This window comes from Harpia harpyja, chromosome 8 (genome assembly GCF_026419915.1).
Source record: "Harpia harpyja isolate bHarHar1 chromosome 8, bHarHar1 primary haplotype, whole genome shotgun sequence".
Classification (NCBI taxonomy): Eukaryota; Metazoa; Chordata; class Aves; order Accipitriformes; family Accipitridae; genus Harpia; species Harpia harpyja.
Genome location: NC_068947.1, coordinates 32,206,437 through 32,223,101, shown reverse-complemented (window position 1 = coordinate 32,223,101; position 16,665 = coordinate 32,206,437). Strand labels below are relative to the sequence as shown.

Here is a 16,665-nt window from a genome sequence, read left to right as displayed (position 1 = left end):
CATAACAGCATTTTCATCATTTATCTAAGAGCTTTGGAAGAATTTATCCATGGCTTTGAAAACAAGCAGTAAGGTTTAAACACTTGCTTCCGTGTTAAAACTCAAGAAAGATGTGAAAACAGAGTAAAGCAACAGGCAATTTTTTGTCATCATCATCATCACACTTCATATGTAGGGTACAGCACATGGCAGAACACGGGGAACTCTACTGATTTCCATTGAGAATAGCCAGATTTCTTTTCACCTGCTTAGTGTCTATGTGTAGCATGTTTGGAGAACAAAAGTTTATTTTGATGCTGAATATTTTACACAGATTCACTGCTATTTCTCTGTCAACCTCACAAATTTCAAAGGAAAATGCATCTTCCAAAATGGGGGAACACGAAGAAGCAACATTGCCCCTGAAAAAGGATCTCCTGCAGTTCTAGGGTCATGGAAATAAAAAGTCATCCTAGAAATTTTTACTGGAAGAATGAATAGTACCATCATGTGCCCTGTTTGCTTTATTAGACTGTTGATGCAACTTTTGCACATTGACAATATAATTTCTCTAAGCCAAGAAGTGATGCAGGTTTATAGAAAAACATGAAAAGATTTTCTCTGTTGATAGAGTACTATGATAGTCAACATCAAGGAGCCAGCCACCTTAAAGCAAGTTTAATTAAGCATTTCGTTCAAAGGGAAATTAAGAGGGAGTTGAGACCTCTAATCCAGACATTAGGACAAGATCTTAATTGCATAGAGAGTTCATTATGGTTCTTCCTGAAATACAAGAATGGGTAAATGACAAAAGGGACAAAGAGAGAAGCACACGTTGTGTACATGTAGGACTCAATAGAAGTCCTTTACTATGGCTTGAGCAATTTCTTCTTGTACTGCAAAACTGCTGGCCAGGGAAATATAGTTGTGTTTCTCTGTTTGCCCTTGCATAATAGTAGGAGAAAGGTAATGGTGTTAAAGGAAACTGCAGAGTAATTAGTCTATCTCTTTCTAATAGCTACTTCAGTTTTTAATTAATTTATGCATGCAAACAGCTGATTTAGAATTTTCTGCGAAAATAATCAAGGAAACTGCTTGATTCAGATGATTCGATCAGATGACTGATGATTCAGCCAAACCACTCAGATTCAGAGCTCTTAGAAGTTTCACTGCTTCTTCACAGACTTTGTCTACAGCAGAGACTCCTAACTCAAAAGCCTGTGTTAAATACATCTAAAGCTAGATATTGAAGCTGCCTTTGTGTGAACATCTTTTCCAGGCAGAACAAGGTCCTTCACTCAAGCGGACCTCTGGTATTACATGTAAAGATTGGATTTAGCTTGCCTAACCTCAGGCGTATGAAAAGTCATTAGGCCAAGTCTAAGCCAATCATGCAGTCAGAGTGCAGAAACAGGCACTTCCAGAAGATGATTAATCAGTTCTTCCAGAAGACGAGTTAAGATCCATCCATTAAAAAGCCTCTGGAGTTGCCTATTTCTCTGTGCTGGTTGTAGATGAAATAGGGACAGAACTTGCTTTTAGACAGCTGACCTTCTGTGAATCACTATTCCAAATCAGGTACACGGAGCCATTAGAAAAGAAAATGCTCTACAAATTTCCACTTTGGCTTTAAGAAAACTTTTGCAAAACATATGAGTAAAATTATCTTGGAACTTTCTGATGGAGGTAATGACTGATATTTATGTTTATGGAAAGGAAATCTGGGTTCAACAGAATAGGCTCTCTTTTGAGCCCTGGGCTCCACAGAGCTGTACCGTATGTGATGTTGTAAATCCATCAATAAACTCTGGTTGGGACCCAGTGCTGTACTTTCACCCACTGGATAAGGTTTTGAGTTGGAAGAGTATACACAATACTCTCAATACACTTTTTTTTTTGCTTAATTCAGTTTCCTCCGCTAGACTGTACTATCTGCAGAGTCACTAATACAGCATTTCCACCTGCCTGTTTCCCATGCATGGAATAGGAAAAAAAAAAAAAAAAAAGTGGGGGGGAATCACCTCACTGAGAACAGCTCTTATTCTCTATATATTCTGCTAATTTTTGGGAACGGTGATGGCATTTGAAGAATCATGGCAACTTCTCTATTATTTTTCTATTTTAGGAAGCAAAAATAGATTCTAATTTTGAGAATATAATTCACTTAAAGGGAGTTCTCCCTTGATTTTAGTAGAAGCTGTATTGTAAACCTAACACCACTGAAATTTTTGGTAATGTTAAATTTAGGTATTATGGTATAGTTTCATTTCAGACAAACATTTTCCTACTAAGTGTGTTGATTCCACAAGAACATATTCTATCCTGGTTTTACTCTTTCCCCCTGCCACCAAGTCCCACATCAAAGCATTCCAACTTTACTGCAAATTAGCGATTTGAAATAAACGGAATCTCTCATTCTAAAATGGGAGAAGTTGACAAACATTCTCTGGCATATGCCTATTGCCTTGATTTAACTTATAAATTCATAGCCTACTGACAAACGCTTCTTTGTCTGATGGTGTGGCTGTAAGTTCTTTAGTAAGTTAGAGAGTATATGCATTTTTACATATAAAGTTTGTTATCAACACTACTTGACAGTATAGGATAATGACAGATACACTAGGATAAACTAGGATAATGATATAGAAGTATAAACCTTTGTCCATGTTATACCTTCAAAGAAAACAATTCTTTGTATCCCAGTCTTAAAAATGCTGCAGCAGAAAGATCATACAATCTGACCATCATCAAACATTATCCGACGTCACTTCGTACTTCAAATAGTTCAACTTGACACCCTGTTTGGTTTACCCTTTGCTAAGATGGAGGTTTTACCCTGAAATGACCTCTTTGGCTTTGCAATGAATTGTTTTAGTAAACAGATGGATCATTTGACTCAAAGAAAAAAGCCTAAAATATTCATTTAGGTCTGCAAATCATTTCTCTGAATGAGAACAGTAAATTCTAAGTGCCTGAGGCTTCAAACCTTTCAGGAGTTGGAATTCTGCATGAAATTGGATTGTTAGTGTCTTGCCTTTATTTTATGTGATTTATTCTTTGTACTCCATGAAGCTGCATACTAGAGAACCTTTAATTACTTATTTCATGGAAACACTTGAGGAGTTGTATTTGTTTCACTTTATTGGCAGCTTCGCTGAGCAATTTGTGATTGTATTTAGTACAACTGTGTCACATATTTCATTAAAGGATTTGTTTTCCAATCTTACTTGTAATCAACTGAAGACATTTCTTCATTGAAAGATATGAAAATTCCCTTAACTTTTATAATTAGGAACATAAGCGTAATCAACTTGTGTTGTAGTCTATAAACCACAAACTGAAGAGGTGTCAAAGGAGTAACGCATTCCCATTTCATGGGTATGGACTATTGTGTTTTGGATCTATGTTCATTTTTGTCAACAGAACAGAAAAGAATGTTTTGCAAGCTGTGGCATGGTTATAGTTGTGGACACAAATAAAACCTTTAAAATTAGTTGTAGTATATAAATTCTTTAAAATATGGATGTTCATCTCCTAGATAATACATTGTTTAGTATCAGTTGCATGATTTATAGCATTTAAGATAGAAAAGACCACTTGATTAACAAGTATAATCTTATAAAAGCCATTTAAATTTCACCCATTTAACCCCCCTACTGTGCTCCATAAGACATGCTTGTATTTGCTTAAGGCTTCCAGAAAAGCACCTTATCTGAATTTGCAGGGATCAAGAAACGAAGATTCCACCTCTTCCCTTGACTCTTCAGTACCATGTTATTATAGGTTGTTTGTAATAATAATAATAATAATAATAACAACAACAACAACAATAATTTGTTTGTAAATACAGGTTCCAAAAGCTGGTATCTGATTTCAAAAGTAGAGATCTATTTCATATGTCTTACCAAACTTGTTAACAGTTTGGCATAAATGCAATCAAAAAGCTGTTTATCTGTTATTTTTTTCTGTGGGTACAAATACAATGTTCCTAGTTTTTCCAGGATAGGACAGAAATAACACTTTCACATTACTCCAGAAGTCATGACCTCAAGCCTCCTGAGGTAGAACTGTTGTGCTCTTATTTGGACATGGCAGTGTTTCAGATGGCAAATGTTTGAAGAATGAGTGGACAGAACATAAGTATTTTGTTGTTATTTTGTATATGGACCTGAATCCAACTTTATGGCTATGGAATCTCAGTCAGACTTACAGGATTGTCACCTGCACAGCAATAGAGCATTGAACAGACAAGGCCTTTCAGTTTTCCTTTCCGTCTGTTGCTGTTAGCATGTGCTTGATTGTGAGATCCAGGGAAGATTGCTGTGCCATGGAAATAGCTGCCATCCCTGGAACAGCTCAAGTTTACTCTTTACCAAGACAGCTTTTTTTTCAGAACTGAGACCTATGCTCTATGTAAAGTGTCGGGGAAGCAATTGAGCAAGGATATTACACGATTGCTATACTTTAATTACATTGTTAAAGTGCTGCAACAATCTATGTATATTTGTGTACCAAGATTCTAGAAATAAGTCCTCTCCGCTCTGTAAGATGGGGTTATCACTGTGTGCTTACTTCAGTCTCTCCACTATTCAAGTGAGAAATCAGTGTCAAATCAATAGGTTATCCTGAATCCAATGGGTAGGAACAGAATATGTTATTTCTTCAAGATGTCTTGTTTTAGCCACTGGACACAATACTAACCTCTTTTGTAAGAAATGGTTACATGGTTACATGTAATTGGGACTAACATTACCTGTAATACATTTTTTAACAGACAATAGTAGAGATAAAAGCCAATTCAAGAATGTTACTTTGGTAGACTACATGGGGCAATGTCTTCCAGAAAAGCAATAAAGCAAATTTAAATTTCACAAAGGCTAGGCATCACATTATTTCACTGATAGGAACTCTGATCACTCATCAAACTGTTTCCTGTAGTTAATATGTTAAGTTTAAAACCTAAACCAAAACAAACAAAATAAAAACAACTACAATCCTCATCAGAGCAAAGCAGATTTCAAAGAGAACTACATTATGCTATTTAAAATTTGTCTCCACTGTTGTCTTTACTGTGGCTTAAATGACATGGAGAATCAGAGATAGGACAAATCATTAAAATGTTGAGGAAGAAAACAGATGGACTCCAGCTTTTCATACATATCTGAAAAGTGGGAGGCATGCTTCCCACACCTGCTCTCAGGCAGTGGGTTGTCACCTCAAGCTACTGCCAGCTTAGGATGCGGCAGATCCAAGAACCTAAAATCCTCTAAGGATTAGCCTAAATCTACACAATAGTCTTGAGTGCTAATGTTTGCCTTTAACGTGTTTATTACCACATCTACGTGCACTCATCATTTGGATCCAATGCCATTGCGTCACACAGAAGCAGAATGTTTTTGCCACCCGAAACAATGTTGTGTCAAAACAATAATATGTCACATATTGTATAACAGTTTTTCTCAGGAAAACATTTTAGACCATTCAAACCCGTATTTCTGTTGCACTAGAATTGTCTGGTTTTTGATTGTGAAACATACTGTGTGTTCAAACATGAAGGAGCCAGGCTGGTTTTGAACAAAAGCAGCTCTCCAGAGAAATGCATGTCCAAACTGTAATCAAGAAAATCCTTCATGTCTCCTGTTAATTGGTGATTTGCCCTGCATATCTGATGGGAAGATTTATGGCTTCAAGCAAAAATCTCTTTCAAGGGATTCTTAATAAAGGTTTAAGGGTGGGATTTTCAAGAATACCAAGGGGAGTTCTTTCAATGGCAGTTGAACACCCCCTCTGCAAAGCACTTTTGAAACTCTCACTCATGTTTCCAAGATGCCAAATTTGGGCCAGGTTTGTAATTTTTACTCTGTGCTCAGAGAGAACTGAAAGACAAAACCAAGAACATCCTAGACCTTATTTTTATCAGTACCCTATCTAATTAAGGCAACTTTAACCAAGCCACTATGAAATACATACTTCAAATGATATGGCACTTTAAAAAACATTACTTGATTAATCTTGCTGCACAGAAGATGTCTGTGTGTTTGATATTTATTCATGGGAAGTATTAATTAACTCCTTGGGAACGGGTAGCATTTCACTAAGCTTCCTTTAAGACAATAGCAAGTTGGGAAGGAAAAAACTTAAGTTGATTTTCAGTATTCCCTTCCTTCCATGTATTCATGCCATAAAAGTATTGAAGCAGGATTCTTCAGTACATGTATATTTAACTGTCTAAATTGTCATTCCCATTTTCTTAAAAGCTATTCAAAATATTGACCAAGAGTATCACGTAAGTCCTAGTGCATATATTCAGTTCCTTGCTTTAACAGTGGCTTCAGTCTGTGCTTATTGTCATGTGTGGGCTGGTTAAAATGTAAGCCAGGATCTTTGAAATTCCATTCAAAATACTAAAATATAACATGACCATTCTGATAAGATTTTCAAAGTCTTGATTTGCTAATGCAGAATTAACTTCTTGAAGTTAAATGGATGTCAGTTCATGCTCTTAATAGTTTCTTCCTTTAGCCCTGGAATATTTCATAGAATTTTGAGAATTTAGCAAATATTCTTTCTTGAGAAACCTTGACAGGTCTTGACAACTTTGTAAAAAGTTTTTATCGAATTTAGTATTGTTTAAGATCAGTTTGGCTGGTTTTACTTAAAAGCCTCTTACAGAGTCTCACCAACCTAAGGTACTGGTAGAAGTTCATAGTGGTTTGAGCCCTCAGTCTTTAAACCATTTTTATCCCTCTAAATCACCTAAAATGGAAATCTAAAGTGCTTTTACCAGCTTAAAACCAGCAGAGGGCATTACAGCATAGTTCACTAAAAAGTAAAAACAGTGTTATGTCTTGGAAACAATCCAGGTAAGAGCAGACAAAGTACATTGGAGGTTTGATAAGTAGTTTACTGAAAGACATGTAGACTCTTTAATGATCACATTGAACTGACTGAGAGGATTTCCCCATTATAATCATAAAAATCAGGTTTTCAAAACCTCATTTGCTTCTTTAAATCAAAATGCAAATGTTGCCACACAAGTAGTATTGCATACCAAAATATGTTGCAAAAATTAAGCATGTATATTTTCTTAAAAGTTGGGAAGCACATTTGAAATTTTACAATTAAAAATAAAGTTGTTTGTAATGAGAACCAACTGAATATGTTTGAACGAAATCTTTCCAACTTCTACTCAGGTGAATAGTTTCCCCTACCAATTAAGAAAAGGTCCCTTGGTAGTGCCACATTTTCATGGCAATATGCCAAGTTTCAATATTGCAAACCCTGTCGATGCCAAGGCAATCTCCCCTGGCCTGAGGTTGTTATGTCTATGTGAAACTATCAATTTTGAATACACAAAAGCGACAGTTTCCCAGCTCCATCATTAGGAAGCAACATTTAAAAATGGCAGTTAAAGCTAAAACCAAAAATAATTTATTAATTAAATAATGCAAAATGATTGGGAATACTTTTCTGTATGTGTGGGTGTAGGTGTAGGTTTAGAATTAGGTTTTTGGCACATAATGTTTGTGTCTTGCTGCTGCTGTTCTACTTACCCACCTAAGAATTAGAGCTACAGGGATCCTATGTGGAAGGGGTAAATCCCACGTAATATCCTCCCCTATTGTGGTCTATAAGAAATTTGCCTGAGACATTATTTGGTCTGAGTATTATTTATTTAGTCTGATATTACTATCTGAACTACCATTCTGGTGCTGTCCCCTTCCAGCATTAAGATTTAAAGAACAATTTTACTGTTCTTGTTGCATTCTTTGAGGTTAGCTATAAGTCCATGCAGCTCAGACTGTGCCCTCCACCTAAAAGTAGGATGTTTATCCAACAGTATAGTTGAGGGTAAATGCAGATAAATTGTGTCTACTCAGTAACAACTTGGGAAATACAAAACTTGTCCATTTATATAAAAGAGAAGGGTAAGTTTTTCACTTTTTATTAGAAAGCAGATTCCTGCATTTTTTAGGCCTCCTGCATTGTGTAATTTACTCTTGAATCTTTTCTGTTAAGAGGTGAGAGGAGGAAACTGGAAGTTGTATACCTATGTGATCCTCGCTTAAGGTCATGCTTTCTACTGGGGTAAATTCCATCACGGTATAACAGAAGTGATCCTCTGACCTGCTAGAGGCAGTCAGCACTCCGCAACCTTTCACAAACATACTATTTTTCAAATGGTCTTCTTTTATGCCAGTACAGTTTTTTGAGAGGAGCAGCTGCTGGCTTTAAATTAAATGACAAAATCTCCGGGAAGAAGAGGAGGAACACGCTGACGACATGTCTACACAGTCAGGAGCAGATACTTAAGTGCCTGTTCCTTCCACACAGCAAGCAAGGCACACAGAGCCAGCTGCAGTGCAGCAGCCATATAGCCATGTTATTATAGTAATGAGCCTGAGCTAATAAGGCCTGTTGAGACACAACCTGTGTTAGCTCAGGCTTGGCACTATGATAGCATATTTACTCAGCTTCTGGATTGGAGCTGGCTTGTGTCAGGCCATCTCAGAGAGTGGGAGGAATAGTTGTGTTACTGGATGCTCCTAACTATGTAGACATACCCTGACAGATTTGTCCTTTGGGAGGTTTTAAGGAGAACACATGCAAGACCAGTTTTCTTTTTAATGAAATATTTAGCTGGGGCCCAAGGCCTTCCCTCTAGTTTGTTTTTTTCTGTGTTGGTTTTTTTGTTTTGGTTTGGTTTTGGTTTTTTTTTTAATTATTATTCTGAAGGCAGCCTGACCTTCTGTGAGAAAGGAGATGTATGCAGTATGAGAGCCTGGTACTGCTGTTTTCTGCACAAAGCTGGAAGGAACTATTTTAAAATAAAATAGCCTGCTGTATGAATGGGTATACAAGCCTTATCGACAGCATCCTCTCCCTCAGCAGCAATCCTTACTTGCCCTGCAGATTTTGTACTTTATCAGCGTCTACTACCGAACTTCACAATATACATCACCTGGGCACTTCTCACCAGAATCCATTAGGACCTAGACCAACAGTTTTGAGAAAAAAAAAAAAAAAGTAAAAAGAAACCCCCGAAGTAACTCCATGTCCCAAAGAAGACAGAAATGCTTCCAAGGAGCAGAAAACATTTAATATTTAGCAGAATAAGATGCTTCTGATCAACAGAACTCTGTTCTCTGTTTTGAGGGTGAAGGATTTAACCAGTATTTTTCCTTTTTTCCTTCATTTCCTACCTCAAAAAGTAGTAGTTTGGCTTTACTCAAACACTCAAAATACATTTATACAAATTTTTGGTTTGGTAATTAAACTAAGTAATACACATTTTCACAGTTCTCTTGAAGTGTGGTTTTGAGAGCTTTTAATATGGGTAAGGATTGCTGGGGTCTTTATACCTTTTCACCTAGGGTACTTTGCAAGGAAATTCAGATTTTCTGTATGTATTGTTTATATGCAGAAAAGGCTAAGGCTAGGCTAGCCCTTATACACAGAGGAAGGCAGTTCCACTTGTTCATTAAAACAGACATATTACCACTTCAAGCAGGGTACCAACAGCAAGGCCAGCAAAGCGTACTGCTAGTGTAAGATTTTTGCTGCTGCTTCCAGCAGCATACCGTGTTTGCTGACACATAGTATGTACTTCTGACACCAGCAAATAAGCGTACCATCATGGAGCAAAGACTTTCTCCTCTTCCCATGCTGGTCACACAGCACCCCCTGAAAAATTTCAGGGGGTGTAATAACATGTATGCTGTAGGCACTAAAACAGGATGTCTCTATCATTTGTAGTTCCATCCTTACTTTTTTCCCTTCCTCCACTCAAGGGCAGAATGTAATATTAAAACTATAGTAAGCATTTTTTTTTAATTAAAAGAGGTTAAATATATGGGATCAGATAGACTTTCATCATGCAATTAAAAATTGTATGCTGGTTATTTTAAATTTCAACATGCAATTGAAATTGTACTGGGTGAGCTGGCTTGGGTATCTGCTTTGCATTTGACTGAGTTAATTCACTGCAGGTATTCAGTTCTTAAGTGGCGTCTGCTTTAAATATGTGCAGTAATTCAATCAAAGAAATAAGATGGATAGTTTATGTAATCCTTTTCATCTCCAGATTGCTAACGTTAACCTTAACTATTTATGAATTATAAATGCATACAGCAATCTCAAACTAATACATGTAAAAAAACCTTTTTTTGATGGCCTGTTGAAAACCATGGAATAGTTCCTTCTTTTAAAATATAATTGATGGAACCTACAGGCACTGTATATAATTTCTTCCACTTATTTGTAATCTTAAACAAAAGTTTTGTGCAACTCATTTAAAATGGTCGTCTGTGGTAATATTAAACCTTTCCTCTGAGCCAGGAACACAGGTAATTTTCTCTTCAAAATTGTGGATGCATCATTCTTACAGCCCTTTTCAGTGCCAATAGATTCTGTGACATGAATGGGAACCCAAAGGCAGATATTACAGAACAATAACGCTCTGTTGAAGCCTTCACAATTCCTGGAGTAATTAAATAAAGAAAAAAAAAACCTTTCTCTTTCATTTTGTTAGTTCTTTCAATGCCATTTGGATGTTTTTGCTTGTTAGCTCTCTTATAGGCAGTCCAAACAATCCACTAGGTGACACCCTCATACACTTCCTATACTCTGTATAGAAACAAGGAGAAAGCAAGTACTGAATGGCTCATTTGTTGAACATTTAAAGCAAACACTGAGATTTCAGGGACAGGTCTCTTTTCATTTAGTAGTATCAGAGATAACACTGGTTTTGTAATAAATACTGTGGTGTTTGTGTATAAATTATATATTCAGCAGATTAGCATTTTGTCATTAACAAGAATAAAACCACAGAGCAGAAGTTGTATGCAGTATTTCCTATAATTATAATAATTTTTAAAAAGCATTTGAGCTAGTCTGCTGAGTAGACTGAATAGAAAATATGCCCTTAGCATTTTTTACTGGGGGAACAGAATGAATATAGCTTCGGTGATTTTTTTTTTCCAGTGGGGATGTGCTGTAGCATCTCTGAAACAGAAGTGAAAAGCCACATTCACCCCTAATATAAAGGAGTATTAAAGGATAAACTTCAATGGAGTTTTGCATGTTTATGCCAGTGGTGAATTTTTCTTGTAGTTCTTTAGTTGATGACAATGCTTTATAAGTCCTTTGAAGAAAGGATCTTTTGTCATGTTGTTTTTATATACCTAGTATAATGGGGCTTGAGCTTGTTTAGGGTCTCTATCTATAAATTCAACATAGCAAATAAAATCTTATATTTTATTGCTAGTATTCCTTACTCTGCAATGACTATAAGTACTACTCTAAATGTTGTACATAGTGAAAGACACTGGATGTCTGAATTCACTAGTAGTGTAATTAAGAGTAACATCAAAGAAATAAGAGTTACATCCCCAAATCAATGTAAATAAAAGCAAAATCAAGTTAAGGTCCTAACAATCAAACACAAGAAAATAATTTCTTTTAATAGCATGTTTAAACAGTAACCAGCCAGGTCAAGAAAAAGACAGAAATTGACTTATATGGCCATGGAAATCATAACATTTTTTGTTTACTCATAATAATTATCCCAATTAATTATATGGCAACTGTAGGTTTTCAGGCTTTTGCTATCCATGCAGTTTTTATATTCAGTTACATTTTACAGTGCTCCTTCTTCTAACTTCACTGCCTGTTTAGCTCTAACGTAGAAAAATCCATTTTTTTACTACTGAAACGTGCAGAAACCTACTGAAATTATACACTGTTCTGCTGTCACGTATGTTTATTGACTTCAATTAGGGTTCCTACCATGGGTTAGGCCCATAATACACTTAGAGACAAATATACAGAGAGATGTATAATTCCTTGTATTTTTCCATTTAATTTCAGCTTATTAATGGTTACACTTAGAAAAAAGATTTTTAATAGTTTTTTAAGACAGTTTACTAAATAATCCAACAGATCACTTCTGTGGTGTCCTAAACAGTCTGGGAAGGAACAGTTTTTGAAATTTAGTTATATCTGATAGAACAATGGCAGGAACATGGTGGACTATTTAAGAGGCTGCCTTTTAAAATGAGTATTACATTCTGAGGGTAACATAATGTGATACAGTAATTTAAACATATATTAGACTATTGTAGGTAAATAACTAACATTGAAGTGATTAAGAGATTAACTGGGGGAAAAAAAACCAAAACACAAAAGACAGGACACAGGGAATTGCATGAGTTACTATGGGTGAATGTGCAAGTGCATTGGCTGTTTTTGTGGGATTCTTGAATCTGTATGGTTGATCATATGAAAGCAGACCCAAGCCTGGGAGGGATGTCATGCCCATCTTCACGAAAATCTGTGAAAGTAGTCCTAGTTTGAATAAATTGTACAGACATCTTCATAATAGCCTAATTCGCAACAATAACGGTGCACTCTTATCTGAACTAGTTCTCTGAGATGTCAATGGAAGCTTAATTGTAGCATACAGAATAATGTTACTGATTTAGTCATCCTTGCTGCCAGCCTCAGAACGCTCAGAATGATAAACTCCGTGCGCATAGGCAGGCACGTGCATATGTGATCATATAATATACACACGCACGCACGCAGTATTTCTGGCAGCCAGCTCCCGGAGATAACTGGAAGGCCACACAGTAGTTTTAAGACCAGGAAGGTAAGAGTCATTTGAAGTTCAAAAAGGTTTGTGGAGACAGAGTGCAGTTGCCCCCATAACACATCCAAGATATTATGTGCATATCTCTGCCTTTAGAGAGAAGTACCCTGGGATCTTTAGTACTTACAAAAATTCAGGTTCTTCTGGGTAACGTGAAATACATAATCTCTAAAAGCACATTGTCCCTTGTATCAGAGGCAGCACTGATTTCAGTCACTTCGAGGGAAGAGTGCCATCTGCTGAATCACAACTATCAGTTCTGTAGAACCTTTTATTTTTCTTGGAGGTTTCCCAACCAGAGTCCTGTGTCTCAAACACAGGCAGCATGTGTAATTTTGTACATAGGAGTAGTCCTAGTCTGTCAGAAATTACATGTTTGTGTAAGTCTTAAAAATGGCGGGGGGGAGATTTAGAAGAAGATAAATACCAGATTAAAAATTCAGTCCTTCAAGTGTTGTGCATTCAGTACTGTATGAAAATTAAAAAGATAAACGCTGGGAATTAGAGCTAATATTTCACTTTGATGAATGCAGTAGATGTATGTTATTGTACAATCAAATGCATATATTACTGTATTTTCTGTAGTTTTAAATTCACTTAAAAACATGACTTTATATCACTGGAAGTGGGCTATTTTTTTCCATACTTTTTGGAGTCAAAATTATCCAGTGATATAATTTAGAGTGGAATATAATTTTACGACATTTTTGCCTTCTTGTCAGATGCCACCAAATTTACCTTATCTTATCTGATTATTTTTGAGGCATTCACACTTCACATATTACAGAATTAACACAGCAAGTACATCTGCATTTTAAGACATGTAGAAGAAGTGTTCCCCAGATCTGAAGAGGTTAAAGCTATATTTCTTTTCCTAGAAACGTTATCTGACAGATATACATATGTGTGTGTGTGTGTGCGTCTCGTATATATGTATCAGCATCAAGGACAATAAGGATGCTTGAATAGCACACATTTTGTAAGAACATCTGTAGAATTAAAGATGATGTCAATTACTTATAAGATATTCTGATGAATTTCTATAGGCTTACAATTTGAAGAGATTCACTTAGCTGTGCAGCTGCTATATATTATTATAATCTAAATGAATTTTAAAAAACATAATTAAAGCAGTATATATCCACTCCTAGTAATTTTTCTGAAGTAAGAAAACACTGACAGCTAAACATTATGTTATGAAGTATCTAAGCCAGTACAAATTGAACAAGTCTTTGAAGCTCTAGTGTACTTTCACTATAGGTACCTAAAGTAGAATGAATCTGTACTTCTTAAAGGATGAAGATTTCTTTATAGTGATAGAAACAGTCTTAGATGCTTGTTAAAGATGGGTAACTGTGGCACAAAAGCTTTAAACTGTTTTACTTATTGCTCACCTCATGATCATATGGTAAGGTCATCCAAGCTTCAGAGCTGTAATCCACTGCTGTAATTGCAATATCTCTATCTGAAATGTGAAATTAGAAAATTAACATCCAGCATACATAAGACTTCAACACAGCATAAAATTTTACTGGCCCTTTTTTTGAATAACCTAAGCAAAAGAGTCCATGAATCTAGAAACCTGCTATTTCACTAATGTACGGGAAACAGATTTATCTTGAGTAGAAAAAACACTCTGGGAATCAGCTAAATGCTTTATTTACCTTCTCTCCACATCGTATATACTTGTTGCCAGTTAAAAAGTAAATGGATTAATTTATGTTGCTAGATAATACATATGTTATAGAAATGCATTAAAAATAATGTTTTTACAATTAAAGATTATAGGGAGTATTGACAGCTTCATATAAAACCAGGGATACATAAAAATGACACTTTACAAATAAATCAATACACCTATGTATAAAATATATGTATGTATGTTCACAGAATATGTAAACCCATTTATTCTCTATAGACTGACATACTTGTAGATTTGTGGGTTTGCTTATTTAACAGAAGCAATCAATTAAAATATGTAATTTGATACAACGTGAGTCTCTCAAGTATTGATACTATAGAAGGAATAAAAAACACACCTTCAAAATTTTATCGGTAGTGGTGGTGTTTTGTTTTCTTCCTGGAGACTATTTAGGCTAGGCTTAAAAAAACAAACAAACAAACAAAAATCTGACTATATAGTAACTCAAACAGGTTACCTAAAGAGAATATGAAATTCCAGTCATTAGAAATGTATAGTAACCAGGTTAAAAAAAACTTGCTGGTGGGAGTCCACTTATATTTGACCCTATCTCAGAACAGGGAGGTGAAATAAATGAACTCTTGAGGCTCATTTTCAGCCCTGCACGTGACTCCCATTTATTTAATTAAAAAAGAACCACCTCAAACCTAATTTATTGAAATCTCAAACTTCTCACTAGGGTTCAAGGATTATCTAGGACCTCTTCACTGTTTTTGCAGTGTGTTTTAATTCTGGAGGTGCTAATACATTTTTCTTTCATGAAGTGTGGAACAATGGCATGAGGTCACTGAATAGAAAAACTTGAAGAAATCTGGTCATTTCCAAAATATTCCCTGTCACTGATTTCACAGTTATGATTATTTTCTAAATGTGTTTGAAGTAGGACACCGATTCCTTTTTCTGTCTGAAAATTAATGTCCGATTGGTGTTAAAATAGTAGATTATTTTTCTGAGTGTTCCAATGTTTGGTCTATTCTGATCAGTTTTAGTGGAAAATCTTGCCAGTTTGGTTGCTGCTGATATATATATACTGGATATATATAACCAGGAACTTTTTTTTCCAATGTAAACCAATTTTGCTTTACATTATTGGAAATTTGTCTTTACAGATCTCATATAGAAGTGGACTAAACTAGATTCAGTGCAACCCACAGGACCTTTCTGTTGCTGGATTTTTTAGTCAGAGTTTGCCCTACGTGACTCTGAGGGAGATAAAATGGGGCAAGCGTAGTGGCATGCCAGCATGAGTGGAGTTCGACTGATGGTGGATGAGAGCATCCAAACCTCTTTGGCTGATAACAATGTGGGGTGCGTATAAATCCTGTGACAGGAAGTAACGGAAGGTTCTTTCTCTGGCGTTTTATTATCCCTCTGCAAGAAAAGGCTCACTTGTCAATGGGGTTAATGTATTCAACATGCTTCTTGGAAATTAAATTTACATCTCATTCAATCCTCGTAATTTAATGAATCAAACCTAGGAATAGCTGGAGCTTTGCTGTGAGGTGGTAGCACTACTCTGTGACTTACCAGGCAGCAGTCTTTCTTCCAAGTCCACCTTCCCTTTTCACCTACAGTGTTAAGTCTTCTTGCCCCACCACTACCTCTCGTGGCATGAGCTAAAGCTAACATGACCATGTGGAGTTGACTGCTAGAGTTGCTCAGGTAGCTCTGCATAGTATTTGCCCATGCGCACAGCCGAAGGAGCGAGGATTTGAGGATGCTTGTCCAAGGTTTGGTCCATGCCTGGAGCACGGCCAGGCCGCAGGCACTAGGGACCATCTGGCAAGCCGCAGCCTCCTCGCTCCACCAGGAATGCCAGACAATGCCGTACCTGCCCACAATGCCGCCTGCTACTGCCACTGATCGTGACAGTGGAGGAAAGGAAAGGAAAATAGTCAGGTAAACCGTGAGGGGAAAGGCGTGCTGCGGCCCTACCTGTTGTGGGCCCGTGCTGGCCGCGCCGTGATGGTGGTGAGCGGGCGCCTAACGGTGCGGAATCGCCCGGCAGCACCGAACCAAAACGTCAGTAACCTCCACACGCCTCAGGCCCCTCTCCATCTGGGGCCTGGGGTTCCGGACACCCGAGTTGGGTTTTTTTTGTTCGTTCGCCTGTTCTCAGGGCGGAATCTGAACTTCTTCTGTGACTGATGCTACCCCCGGCTCGGACCGGCCTCTCTTTCCCCCCGCGCCGGGCTCAGACCGGTGGCGGGGGCGGGACGGGGGTACGCCGTGCCCCGGGGCACGGTCTGTGCCGGGGGGGGCGGCGGGGGCGGGAGCCGCCCCACGCGTTACCTTCGGCGGCGGCCGGCGGGGGGAGGGGGCGGGAGGCGGTGCC

The 16,665-nt window shown here is 37.2% G+C and overlaps 1 protein-coding gene and 1 long non-coding RNA gene across 6 annotated transcripts in view; one reads left to right on the top strand and one right to left on the bottom strand.

Moving 5' to 3' along the window:
* ROBO1 (roundabout guidance receptor 1) overlaps positions 1-16,665 on the top strand; it is a 760,895-nt gene that overhangs the window by 420,976 nt on the left and 323,254 nt on the right. The window lies entirely within an intron of this gene.
* Positions 11,472-16,538, bottom strand: LOC128144890 (uncharacterized). The gene is made up of 3 exons (XR_008236254.1): positions 16,266-16,538; positions 14,023-14,093; positions 11,472-12,310 (listed from the first exon to the last, which is right to left on the bottom strand). It is a non-coding gene; the product is annotated as an uncharacterized LOC128144890 (long non-coding RNA).